Here is a 14,741-nt window from a genome sequence, read left to right as displayed (position 1 = left end):
TTGCGAAATCACGGAAGCTGAGGTCGTTGTAACTGCATGCAAATTCCAGCACCAGCTGACATATAGATCCATTTGAAACGGTGCCTCCTAGATTGGATCCTGTCTGAGAAATAAACTTTACATTCATAACGGGTAGAAGGTTGGAAAACCGGCATGCCTTCCTTTGCAAATTACGAATGTTATCGTCCCGTTTTAGAATCATTTTCACGTGAATATGTCTTTTAAAACATGTGATGATACTGGGTGCATTCGATAAAAGTTGCTTGACAAAATAAATAAAGCCCCCCCCCCCCTAACTTTTAACATGGTAGAAAACTTTCTTATGTAAAAATATTATTAAAAATTAATATTTATCTCTTGATTTAGTTCACATTTTCACCACATATATTTGAATGTGTATGCTATGTCTTATGTGTGCAAGCACAAAATTTTACATATCTTCAATACAAAATTTTTTATAAATTTTCACAAAAAAATGCATTAAAAGCCGCTTTCGCTTGACAAAATATCATGACATTAATGAAATTGAAAAAAAAAAAAGTTTAGTCCGTAAGATATCAAAAAAGATTTGAGATCTATTCATGAATACTTGGGTTATAAAGTTATTTATTTTAAAAATCTTTAAAATTTAATTTTGAATAAAATTGAGTCTATAAATCTCAATTTTTCTCATCATTTTATTGGGTGGAGAGTTTTGTTTATTTTTATTCAATTTTATTGATTTCATGCAATCATCGTCCCCGCAAGGTGTTTTTGATGCATTTTTTGAAAATTTGTAAAAAATGCAGTATTGGTAATATGCAAACTTCTGTACAAGCATAATATATCATATACAATGAAATATATTTGGTAAAAGTTTGAAGAAAATCAATGGATAAATATTATTTTTAATAATATTTCAAGATAAGAAAGTTTTTACTATGTTTAAATGGTAGAGGAACCCCCTTACGCTCATATCTCAAAGAGTATTCAGAATATATCAGTATTTTGTATGTCTGCGGTTAGGTCTTGTTGAGACAAATCCAATGATGCTACTTTGAGTTTAATACTTCTTCCGGTTCGGGTACCAAGCTCAGGGCCCACTGATTTCGTAACGAAATTGTTTTACGCTATATCTCGAGTGAGTCACAACGCACGCAGAAGTTAATGGTGGCGTTTGATAGGCAGTTTTCACATACATCCAATGATGCTACTTTAGTTTTAATACCAGAACCAAAGACATTCGGCGCCTGCCGCTGGCAAAAGCAGAGGATTATGGCAGCAAAACTCAACTGGGAGCCCGCAGCACAAAGTTCCTTTGGTTGTTATCTGGGCCGTTCGGGAACTCCGAAACATGGTGGTGAAAGCGCAACCGAGTGCTACGGCTCAACTGGGAGCCCGCAACACAAAGTCCCGTTAGCCGACACCTGGGCCAGTCGGCAACTCCGAAATATGGTAGCAAAAGCTGAGCTGAGCGCTGCGGACTCCACTGGGAGCCTGCAACACAAATTCCCGTTGGCCGGCAACTGGGCCGGTCGGGCAATATGAAGACACGGCTGAAAAGCACACAGCCGGCGCTGAATAAGTTTTCTGTTCACATGGCGGGGATATCCGAGTGCTGTTTTGTATTTTTGTAAATTTATTGCTATTTACAATTTTTTTAATGCTTTTTATTGTTGCGCATATAATACACTTGTAATTTATATATGCATAATAATGAGCACCCGACACCGCCCAGCCCCTCACGAGATGCAATGGCTGAAATTAACATTGCCAATTGTCGATAGAGCCTGGGCGGTGCACGGTATGAAAATGAAATGGTTTTAATATCTCTTCCGGTCTTGACACCAGATCCGCGGTCCGTATTCGTAACGACATTGTTTTCCGCTATATCTCAGCAGCTTCACAGCGCAAATAGTAGACAATGGTATCGCCCCCCCCCCAAAAAAAAACAAAGACGATGATACGCTACGGATTTAAATACGTATTTTGGTCTGGACACCAGACACACGGCGCACATTCGTAACGAAATTGTTTTACGTTATATCTCGAGAAGTTCCCAACGCAAATAAATACATTGGTGTCATCTGTTAGCTATTTCAAGGACAAATCCGATGCTACCAATTTAATTATGTCAGTACTTACCACAGGGGAACTGCGGGCTACCAGTGGAGCCTCCCACAAATAAGACGAACTCTCTAACAGAACACAGCAGAACACTACGGCGCAGCCATATGGTTTTCAAGACCCAAGCACCAATTTTGGTCCAAAATCGATTTAATCCAGAAGTTCATCTTTTATATATAGCCAAAGCCTACAGAGCGACTCTGTCGAACGCGTTGCAGGTCATTCTAGGCTGAGACTTGATCACGAAGCAAGAGTGCCCAGGCTGCTGAGATACGCAGAGCCATAGTCGGAAAAGAGACCCTCCAACCAGATCAGTACGAGAACCACTATGTTGAGTGGTCAACCCATCCATCCAAGACACAAACTTGATATCAGTTGCAGCTAAACTAGACGAACCCCACACCGCAAGAAATAAAGTACTACACGGACGGCTCCAAGGTGGAGAGGGCTCAACAGGAGTAGCCTGTATACGCACAGCACCACATGTCATTCTTAAGATTTGGAAGTGCAAGCTATGAGTAGAGAACCTTGCCTTCCAAGCGGAGCTACTAGCGTTGCAACAAGCCCTTAAAGCCGGGTTTTCCTAGGAGTACAACTTTTGCGCCGTGTGCAGCGTGAAAACGCTGATTTGTTAAAAACCTGAAATTCAGGTTTTTTTGACCAATCAGCGTTTTTACGCTGCGCGCGCTGTAGAACCTGCTACTAGGAAAACCTGGCTCAAGGGATGCGGCCACACTAAAAAATTTGGTGCATGTAAGGCCAGATAGTCTCTTAAGTCTGATGGCGATAAATAATCCCTTGACTAAAAACAGAACGGTCAGAAAGGTCAGAAAGTTGCTAGTGCATTGAATCAAAGCGCATGGTGTCCTGTGGGGCAATGAGGAGGCCCACAGATGTGCCGAGGAGGCAACAAGAGATAGAACGACTATAGGCAATGTACTCCTCTCCCACTCGACAACCAAAGCGACCCTATGGAGAGATATGACGGAAGAGTGGCAGCAAGCATGGGATACCGCCGACAAGCCAGTGCGGTCAACATATGTGATACTACCGAGAGTCAGATACCAGATGAATAAATGGAGAAGGGAGAGGAAAAGGAAGAAAGAGAGAAAAGCATCAGACGAGAAGTGCACCGTAGCCTGGACAAAGAATATTCTTTACATACCTAATCTGACGACAAATTTGGCAGATCTTGTTTCATTTCTAATAACTCAGAAAAAGCCAGGTATATGTATGGGTCCAGAGAGATAGGAAGTCGAGCAGATGCATGCAACAAGAACTGGCACCACTAAAGCGCTCGACGAGGCTATCTACTAGGTGCCAATACACGGAGATATCTATCTCGTCGGAGTCAGAAGATAACGAACCATCTGCCTCCGAACCAGTGAACCCGCAACAGGCAACCCACGTGAATATAAAATCTAAGAAATGGGAAAAGAGCACCACACCAGTTAGCCCAATAAAAGAGCCGACAAGCTCACACGACATAACAGCAAAAGAAGCCGAGACCCATGATCCGCTAATACCACAAGGCGGAAAGGGAAAAGATGCTAAAAGCCCACTGTCTGTACAAGAAAGTAGGCCAAGAGCCCACAGCCAGCCCTATATTTTTTTTTTCTATCATTTTATATATATTATTATTTTCTGTTTTTTTCTTTTTCTTTCTTGCTTACGCAACCGGATTTCAAGTTGGACATTTTCCGGCACGATCGTAACCTCCGTGGTACAGAGTTAATATTGCTGTTGTGACAGAGTCTGGTAGTGATTGGTTCGTTTAGTTTAGTTCAGTACCTACCACGAAAAGGTGGGCCTTAAGAACGTATTTACGCCAAAACTTGCGGCCGTGACTATGACACATCCTACTCTACTTTTTTAAGCTATTTTTACCTTCTTACTCAATTAAAATCTGATGGAAATATTTTTGGTTGAAATAATCTTGAAATATGCAAACACAAAAATCACTGCAGGAATATTTCCCAAACAAAAACAAATAAGTGAAGTAAAGGTACGATATAACGAATATACGACTTATAATAAGAATATAATTATAACGAGTGATTCAAAAAAAATCAAATTTTATTATTATCACTATCATTTTGTACAAGTACAAAGTATATGAACAATTATAGAAAAAAAATTACCAAGGAGTTAAGAAAAAAATTTAACTATTCTGGTAAATGCTAGTAAAAGTTAGTATAGACAACGGACAACGAAATATTGAATGGATAAAATTTAATATATATATATATATTCATTTTTACCCATTCAATATTTCGTAAATATATGTATATATTTAAGAATATTATACAAAATTACGAAATTATATATATATATATATATATATATACAAATTCATGACAACGGAAGAGTGTAATTTATGGGGGATGGGTGCAAACAAATTTCCCAAAACACACATTTTCAAAGTTTTCAATTATCAAATACTATTAAATTTTCTGCGTCTAACAGTGTTGAAGTTTTTTTTTCTACCTGTACTAGAAATATGTTTTAAATATTTTAATATCAACTGCCGGCAGGCATTATATATGCTAATGTTTTCCACTAAAATGTTTTTTTTCTCGAAACTACGTTTTTTGTTAGATAAGGAATATTTTTTCGAGCACCACCCATTCAAATGTCTTGAAACTATGTGTGTTTCTCAACACTATAGCGTTACATACTTTAACAAAGGATATTTTGAATTAAATTTATTATGGCGCAAAATATGGGTTAATTTAGGTGATTTTTGAAAAAGTTGCATGTTGTTGAAGTTGAAATTCGATAAAAAAAATAACCAGCAATTAAAATCCTAAAAGCTCGTGTTAAATTGTATGAAAAATATCTGTAGTATTTGAGAAAAAAATTGAGTGCCTAAAGTGAATAGAAATTTTTTTTTAATATTCCTTAAAGGAAGGAGATTTTTCCCATAGGCATGGAAGCCAAGATCGTACACCAACCCCCTTAAAAACAGTTTTACATGTTTTGTAAGTGATTATCAAATAGCTAATGTTACAAAAAATATTCGGTTATAGCAGTATTATCTGAGGCTTTGTAACTTGGGTTATAGCGTTTTGTAAACTATGAAGCATTCGCTTTAAGGTAAAAAAAAAATGGAAATGCGGGATTTTCGTTGTCTCTTGAAGAATTAAACATCAGACTCTTATCATAGCTTATCATAGACTCTTATCATAGCACATGCCTCTTGTAAAAATTGCTCGGAGGTACTTGTAACAAAGAATGGACAGCGAAAAGTCACGTTGTACAAGCTTCCTACCATACACATAGTATTCGTGACGATTTTATTCGAATTTGTCTATCCCAGAGACCACGGGGCTAGACTTTAAGGTCGTTTCCGAATGACTAAAAAAATCGTGCTAAAAAACTTTCAGATTAGCAGGAAATGTTGAGTAGTGATGTGATAATTAAGCGTTTCAATTGTTCAGTTGATTGATATAAATCGTTTTAACGAAACTCTATGCAAAAATGTTTTAGAGAATCAACAACTGTGTGTGTGAGATCAAATCAGTTTCATGACTAGAGTTCTGGTCGTTGGTTAATAAGCGTATTAGAACAAAATGATCTAAAACGGCGGTGGCCAACGTTTTTCCACGTCGCATGCCTCAATCAAACTTATTCTTGATAGCGTGCCACTCTTCGAATTTTACGCCCCATTTTTACGGGACACGAGCATTCTCTCGGTTCCTCCAAAATATTGTTCCGCTGTCCTATTATTTTGGCAAAAATTCATCACTTGTTCGATTTTTTTAAATGTAATTTTATTATAATTATTATATTGGTACAAAACATATAAATCAAACAAAAAAATCCATCAAGAGATCCTATAGGATCCATACTGGTGGACACACAAATTTCATAAGCAGACAGTCATTTTCAATAGTTGAATCAGGATATAATTTATATACAGGGTGTTCTGTTAATGGACCAACAAACTCAGAGGTTTGTAAGTAGGCATCAAGAGGAACAAAAATTGCGAAGAAACCACGTGTCACAAACCACGATGAGAGGGTGAAAATCGCGAAAAAAGCATGCAGGCTCTGAATTAGAGAAGACGAAAGGTGGATGTCAGTTGATCGCTGAATGCGTTCGTGGGTTCGCTCATCATATCTGACGCAAACAGCGTCGCGAAACACATGCGCTGGGGTAAGATCACGCTCTGCGGACGACGAAAGGGACATCAAAAGCATACCGGGTATCTTCGAGTGCGTCCGGTTTTTTTTTTTTACATCGTTGTAGACTCTGGAATGACGTCGGCTGCCGCCACTTCAACAACTCTTGTAATAATTAATCAAATAAATATTTTTGTAGTTATTATTGTACTTTTTATTGTTTCAGCGTGACGTCAAAATCTGCATCCGTTTTTCGCGATTTTCACCCTCTCAACGTGGTTAGCGACAACATGTTCCATCGCAATTTTTGTTCCTCTTGATGTCTAATAACAACCCTCTGAGTTTGTCTGTCCATTAACAGAACACCCTGTATATAATACATCGATAAAAATGAAAAGCTAACGAGAAAAAAAGGAATTATAAACACAAAAATGGGGAGGGAAAAGAAAACAGAATAATATATTACCTAAACAAATAGGTTGATAAGTCATGATGTGCACAGATATTGATATTTATTGGTGAATCTGAAGTATGCAATGAAATAGTGTGTAATGATGATTAGCAAAAAAAGGGAAAAGGAAAAACAATAAGTAATAATAATAATATTTCGTTTGAGTAATAATATAGAACATCCGTGTTCTAAATTGTTTTTCTTTTGAGTCATAAATTATTATCGCAATGCTGATTGTATATGTACGTATATCGGTAGAAGTTCGTCTTACCTACACCATGTAGGGTAGAGACACCGAGAAGACTAGTTGCGTCCCGGCTTACATCTTTTACAGATTTCAAGGCGTTCCCAAACTATGGACGTATCTAGCGTTTATTTTGAAATGAAATTTTGTATTCAACCAATATGATGTAAATATCTGAGCATATAAGTCATATTTAGACACCGGAACCTGAGGACTCGGGGTGTTTATCCCCCTCCAGTAAACTTTGTGAAAGCGCTTATCCGCTTCCTTTCCCTCCCCCCAAGAATTCATAGAGACATACAATGTAATTTTATTATACAATGCATGGTTCCCCATGCCTCGTACGTATGGGATGTCCAGCAACTATGGCGAAAGATGAAAAACGAACAGAAATGCATTGAACACTGAACAACCATAATCATTTTATGGGCAGTGTCATCGTCGTCGTCGTCACCATCATCATCATCCATTTTCTACCCACTGCTGGATGAAGGCTTCCTCTAAATTTTTCCATTTTACTTGGCCTGAAGCTTCCGCCATGCAGTTGACTCCAGCCACGTTTCGGATCTCGTCGATCCATCTTGTTTTTGGACGCCTTTTAGGACACCCTTCTTCACGTTTATACACAGTACTATAAAATTTCTCAACAATACTAATAATATCATTTCTATCTTTTGTGATGGTTCCATCTTCTCTTTTTGGTGAAGGAATTTCCTTTCTTCCAACACAGTTTTTGTTTTACTGATTCTAAGCTCCTGTTATCTTCCAGTGCTTTCTTTACAAAATCGCAATTGAACTTTCTGTCAGCTATTGTAATCCGCTTTCGTACCGACTTACAAAGTTCTGCATGTTCCACTTTTGATTTAGGGTCATCCTTCTTAATATGAAATTCTCTCCGGTGTTTTATCAGTTTCTTTGTTTCTTCAGTTATTTTCTTCATCGGTTTGATTTCTTTTTCCCCAGTGATTTCTTTTGCTACTTCTTTTAGGGCAGTGGTTAAAATTCTGTTCATCGTGGTGATATCTTGTCCGTGTTCAGTGGTATGATATAAAAAATCAATTCGGTTCGTGCGTTCTAACTGTTATTTATATCGATGCTCTTGAAGATTTGTCATATCGATGACAGTTTTTGTATTTTTGATAAGTTTTGCTCTTTCCATTTTAGTGTTGAGCATTATTCTACATCTCACCAGTCGACGATGGCTTCCTGTATTGAAGTTGTTGAGAACACTGCAGTCTTGTATCATATGCTTCTTATTAGATAGGATGTACAGTAGTTGATCTCGCTTGTTGTTCTAGTTGGGCATCTCCACGTCCACTTTCTTTGGTGTTTCTTCTCAAAGAACGATTTTATGGTGCATAACTGTTTGCTTTCTGTAAATTCCAAGAGTCTCTGCCTGACAGTTTTCTCTGTCGTTTCGTACACCGTATAGCCGTGACTTCCGACTGAGCTTTTACCATTTCTTCTCTCTCCAATTCTAGCATTGAAATTACCCATTATTATTTTGATATATGATTGTTTCATTTACTATTCATCTCGTCTAATTCTTCATAAAAGTCTCATATTTCTTCATCAGAATAGCTTCTTGTTGGTGCATAGACTTGAATAATCTGTGTCCGGTATTTGCTTGATATTTGCATAACCAACTTTGCAACTCTATCAGATATGCTATATAACTCAACAATGTGAATTTTCCACTTTTTATGAATATAAGAAATCCCACTCCGCTAGTTCTTTCATTATCTCTTCCTCTGTAGTGAAATACATGTCCACTGGCAAGAGTTCGATTTTCTCCTCTCCTTTTCTTCTTACTTCACAGATGTCTAAGATGTCTCAATTTATTCTTTCCAGTTCTTCTTCCATCTCCTGTAAATGATTTTCTGATGAAAGAGATCGTGCGTTATACGTGGCCAAGGTCATCATCTTATGGCAGCCTGGTCCAACCCATAGATTCTTAGCAACCTCTGTCTTTGTGCCTTTCTGGTCGGTGCCGTAACCAGGGACACTCGGACTGCTATGGACTGGGGGACCTTAGTTTATAGATAAATTTCATGATTTTTTTAGAGGTTTTTCGTCCGTAATCCTCGCTGGCTAGTGCGGGCTGGAGGAAGTCCATTCGCGTCCGTTTACCACGTGTTAAACATGTCTACTTATGAGCTGCACCACGAGAAGGTGCGGATTGGACCATTCGCCTTTACTCCTAGTCGATTCCTTCAAGTTCTCATAATGAAGCAATTGAAGGGTCTTCTCTTAGTTAACAAGTGAAGACTATTGACCAGCTCATGCGCAATGTATTTTATTATTATCGTATATTAATATCATTATTTTTTGGTGATATATGCTTTTATATTGGGTTCTTTGGTTATACTTTACATCCATATATTTTATGGGCATAATTTTTTCAGCCACCTCGTTGGCCAATATGCCTGTTGTCACCTTTGTATTTGTATTTTAATAGAAAATGCCATCACATACTTATTATTTTAAGAGTGCCTACCATACAAAATATAGATTTGGCAGCCTACCAGACCATCGTCGTTCATAAGAATAGGATTGTTTAAAAAATGGAAATAAATTCTTTGATTAAAAAATCGAATAGTATTTCTTTAACTTTTGAAAAAGCGTTCCCATGCCACTTCTGATACCATAGCGTGCCATTTGTGGCGCGGGATGGCCACCCCTGGGTTAGAACAATAATGGTATATGTTTTCAGTTTATGATATATGATATGAGTTTCTAGTCTAGGGAAAGAACGACATGATTCAAGGATTAAGGCCTCGTGGTATTCGACTATGATCGTGCTGCGCATTTTTGTAAATTGTGAATATTTTTATCTACAGTGTCACGTTTCTTGGGGAAAACAAAAACTACTTGTAAGACCAAACCGTCATTTTAAGCGTATTTATTCCAATTCTTTTTCCCTCTATGGATAAAATACCATGTCTCGGTAATGGCAACAAAAAGTAAAATTGAAAATAAGAAGAGAAAAAAGCAGAGAACAACTGAATATGCAGGCACAGAAGGCACTTACTAGTTCTAAAAAAATTTAAAACACTTTTCGAAATTCCGCTTACATGCGAAAGAAAATACAACATCGAAAAGTAGAAAGAAATATTATATTACGCGACGCACACAGAGAATGTTATCAGCATCTTAGCGAAATATTTTCTTATGCTAAAAGGTTCTTAAAATATAAACCTGAGAAAAAATCTGATTCCAGCGAAACAAAAATGGAAATTCTTAAGCTTGAAGAAAATACATGAAGATATATGCTTGTTACAAATATTTCACAGTTTGATTTTGTGAACGGTTGATTCTAATATTAAGTTCTAACATATTTAGGATACTTTATAAAATCGTTTTCACGAAAAATTCAATAAAATTCTTAAAAAATGATTATTTATGAATAAAATTTAACGTTCGTATAATTTTTAATTTGTAATAGGATAATGAACTTTGTATTTTTTACTGCTTTGAAATGAAAACTTAAATATCACCGTTCTTCTACACAATTTACCCATTCATGTTACAATGACAGCTGATTTTTCCATGGCGAGATAGACCAGGGTTAAGCGCGTGAAGAGAAGATTCCGAATGATGTAGAAATGACACGTAATTGAGAGCAACACGTCCAGCACCAGGTTGCTCATAAGTTAATTATCTTAGTTTTTACTATTTTTCTCCATTTTACATTAATTAGAAATGCCTATTTTAAGTATTTTTAGTGCATTTTGCCTGCCTATTTTTACCATTTTCAATGCCTAAACTTCCGAATGAACTTGTTGAAGTTACAGCATTTTTTTCGTTTAATAAAACTCTATTTGAATAGCGTGTAAATAGGCTGGTAGTGCTTAAACGTGCTTCAAAATGTATCTATTTTGATTCCAAAACCAATATGTATGGCAATGGGAATTGTGGCGGAAATCTGTGTGTTTAATGCTGTTTGAATCTAGTACCGTTAATCAAAAGTATAATTCGGCTTTATTCCATTATTGAGGTCCCAGTTATATTTTACGAATCTGCGAAAATGTGATTAATTTTGAGTTTCATATATTGCTGCACCGTTTGTTGTGGAACAGTAATAGTTATGCGCAGAAGTCATTAATCTTCAGGTAAACGAATGGTAGAATGAAATCTTTCCCATAGAAAAATAAAAACGCTTGGCAAGTTGGAGAACTATCTCATCACTAAAAGCATAAATATAATTTGATTATGTTTGTGATTTAACGCTATTGCTCATAAATGATCGAGAAACATCAAATTGTAGCTTCTGAACCAAATACGTATACATACAAAATGAACAATATTTACCAAGTTCCGAAACACTGGTAAACTTTTGCATTTTACTTCGTGAATACGATAGGCGATAAAGAAACTCAAAAGGAAAAATACTCGATACAAAAATAAATAAAATTTCAAATAATATTAAAAACGTGGAGAAAATTTATATTTATAAAATGTATGTTTATGTATAAGTGTTCTGGAAACTCGCATAGGATTCTTTCTTTTATTATCGAACATGACGTTTCGACGAAACCTGCAATATTTTCAGCGATTGTAAGCTGCTGTTGCGAGATAGGTGCGATGGTTTAAAACAGAAAACAAGTAGAAACGAAATTGCCATTTCTCTATTCCTGCTTTTTGAAATATCGCAAACAGGCTCTTCTCTCCTCTCTCTCTCTCTCTCTCATATTTTTATTTTTCATCCTCTGGAATTGAAATCGTTTTCTAGGAAAAAATATTGCGATCCACATTAAAGATCTCACTGGTTATAGTGATGCATGGGATGCTGGTGTAGATATTAAAGTGCCTTGCACACTAAGTTATTCATGGTCGTTAACCAAAATGGGCTTGTGCAAAGGATTCAGTCAAACAATTTCTACTATAACATTCGTCGAGAGTTATTCCGACTCTTTCGACTTGCCTATATAGATGGTATTTCCCCACATCCCCTTTTCTGCCTAGTTCATTTCCAGCCAGTAACGTACCATCGTTTTGAATTGTTATGCAAATTTCGTTATGCTAATTAGCTCATCGTCATTCATCGTTGTCGGGTTATTTAAATACAGACCTCGTTCTTTGTTTGATAAGTAGGAGAGAGTGAATGTGAAATGGGTTTATATAGCCTTGGTTTATATACATGGTTTCATCTTAGCAAAACATAATTTTTAGATTTTGACCTTCAAGAATTTATATTTTTGTTATTTTTATACTTATTTTTTAAATCCATTTTCTTACACGATTATAATGCAAGTCGGCTGTTAACTGTTGAGACGACAATAAAATTGAGTTTTTGTTAAGGCTAAATTATTTCAAAAGCAGAAATACAATTTTTTTTTAATGGGGTTATTCGCTTTTGTTATCGACAATACTGCGGACATAACGTTAAACTTTTTTCACATTTTTCAATATTTTTTGGGAGATTAAAAGAGACTGTAATACAAAACATTTTTTTTCCTTTTTCTAAAGCTTTGGTTATTCTAATTCGTAAGTACGTCGACCATATGCATTTTCTGACGAGAAATAAAATATGTAACTGTTCTTTATCAAAATCATTTTTTAAATACGCCAATAATGGATGTAAGGGGACAGTTGCCCGCCTCTAGATAGGAGGGTCTAAGGTAGAGAGTGTATAGGTATGTATAGTGCTTTCAATGACTTTTTCGCGTCGGGTTTTAATACAGAATACGATATTCAATGTACGGGTGTTGCATGGAGTAACAAAATCCTCAACGATATTCAAAAGGAAGATGTGGAGTCCCTAAATCTTCTAAAAAAATGTATGTGCGAGCAAAGCACCAAGACCAGACGGTATCTATCCTAGGGTCATCAGGGAATGTGCTAATGAATTGGTAGTAGAGAGGCTGCGCCCAATTATCGTCCAGAAAGTTTGACGAGCTCCCTCTCGAAAATTTTGGAAATTATTATAAAAAAGCAATTGGTGAAATGGCTAGACGAGAATAGCGTATTGGTCGGATAATCAGCATGGGTTTAGGAAGAGGAAGTCATGTGTAACTAGCCTCCTTTGCTTCTATGATCACGTGACTAAGGCTTTGGATAAGAGCTAAAATGTAGATGTTTTTCACCTTGATTTCCAGAAGGCATTCGATCGGGTCCAACATGGTAAACTCTTGAAGCGTTTACACGAGATTGGGGCAACTTGCTGAATTGGATAGAATCGTGGTTGACAGATAGATCGCAACGGGTTATGGTGAACGGGGAATTCTCTGATTGGACAGGCGTCACTAGTAGAGTTCCTCAAGGAAGTGTCCTGGGCCCCATACGTTTTTCACTTTTTATCGATAAACTCGATCAGGGTATCGATGGGATTGCTAGCAAATTCGCAGATGACGTGAAGCTAATGGGGGTAATCGGGAGTCAAAACGATAGGGAGTTGCTCCAGACCAACTTAAACAGGATTGCAGCATGGGCAAATGAATGGAGCATGACGTTTAGCGTAGATAAGTGCATGGTCGCTCATTTTGGTTCGAACAACCCACGGTTCTCTTACGAGTTGAATGGTGTCACTATTCCGGATGCAACTAGGGTGACCTATTTGGGAATTCTCATTGACGAGCGGCTCAGTTTTTCTGAACATTGTGCAGCGATGGTTAAAAAAGCGAATAGAATGCTCGGTTTCATTCTCAAAAAGATCTCTTCACGTTTTCTTTGTAATTTTTCCGCTTTTCCGAGGCTTAGTTCGTCTTGGACTGGAGTATGCTGTAAGATTTTGGAGACCATACCTGCAGAGGTACGTAGACTTGGTTGAAGGGGCGCAGAGAAGAGCTACGCGTGTCCTTGTTGGCACAAGGGGAAGAGAGATTTTTTTTTTAATATGTTTACATTGGATGAACGCAGCAGTTGGGGAGATATGATCGAAGTGTTCAAAATTTTCAACGGGATGGATAGAATGGACCATGAATTATTAGTACACGTCAATCGACTGCTATTACAAAGGGATACCAGTACCAATTGGTAACAATTCTAGGTTATTGTGTCGCAGGGAATTTTTCTCTAATAGGGTTGTGAATAAATGGAATAGCTTACCTCCGGGGGTAGTAAATTATAACACAAATGACACGTTTAAAAAGAAATACGATAACATGTTTAAATCGGGTAACATGGTAAATCGAGAAGCTATCCATACTTGTAATAAGACAATCATAAGCATTCTTATGTGCATTGTACATATATACAATAAAAAAAAAATAGAGCTGGGATGGATGTCCGGTATTATCCATATTTGCCGTTAAGAGTGATACCTTTATCAAACTTACCAAGACGAAAGGTAAGTAAAGGTAATAATTTGGTAATTATATATAGTAACCGTTTAATCGCATTTACCGTAACATATACATGGTTTCATTTCAGCAAAACATAATTTTTAAATTTTAATTTTCGAGAATATATGTTTCTATTATTATTTATATTTATTTTTAAATAAATTTTTTTACACACGAGTCGGTTATTAGATGCTGAGACGACAATAGGAAAAAAAATTGAAATTTTTTAAGACTAAATTGTTCCAAAGACAAGAAATACAAAACTTTTTTTTTAAAATCACGTTATTCGCTTTTGTTATCGACAATACTTCGGACACGGCGAGAAACTTTTTTTAATGGCTTTTCCCACTTTTTTCAGATTTTTCAATATTTTTTTGGACCTAAACGAGACATTAGATTTTTTAAAAAAAAGTTCTTATTTTCAAATATAACACGTTTTTTATTCCTTTTTCTAATGCTTTGGTTATTCTAATTCGTAAGTACGTCATGTGCATTTTCTGATAGGGAGATAAAATATGTAACTGTTCTTTACA

The 14,741-nt window shown here is 36.6% G+C and overlaps 1 protein-coding gene across 1 annotated transcript in view; it reads left to right on the top strand.

Annotated features, from left to right (window-relative positions):
• The window catches only part of LOC149084914 (gamma-aminobutyric acid receptor subunit beta-like), a 295,218-nt gene that overhangs the window by 114,732 nt on the left and 165,745 nt on the right, over positions 1–14,741 (top strand). The window lies entirely within an intron of this gene.

The sequence above is a fragment of the Pholcus phalangioides genome, unplaced genomic scaffold, assembly GCF_987345545.1.
Source record: "Pholcus phalangioides strain wild (caught in Gottingen) unplaced genomic scaffold, Ppha-v1.0 ptg000007l_1, whole genome shotgun sequence".
NCBI lineage: Eukaryota > Metazoa > Arthropoda > Arachnida > Araneae > Pholcidae > Pholcus > Pholcus phalangioides.
The sequence above is the reverse complement of the archived record's forward strand: the minus strand, read 5'-3'. Positions and strand labels throughout refer to the sequence as shown.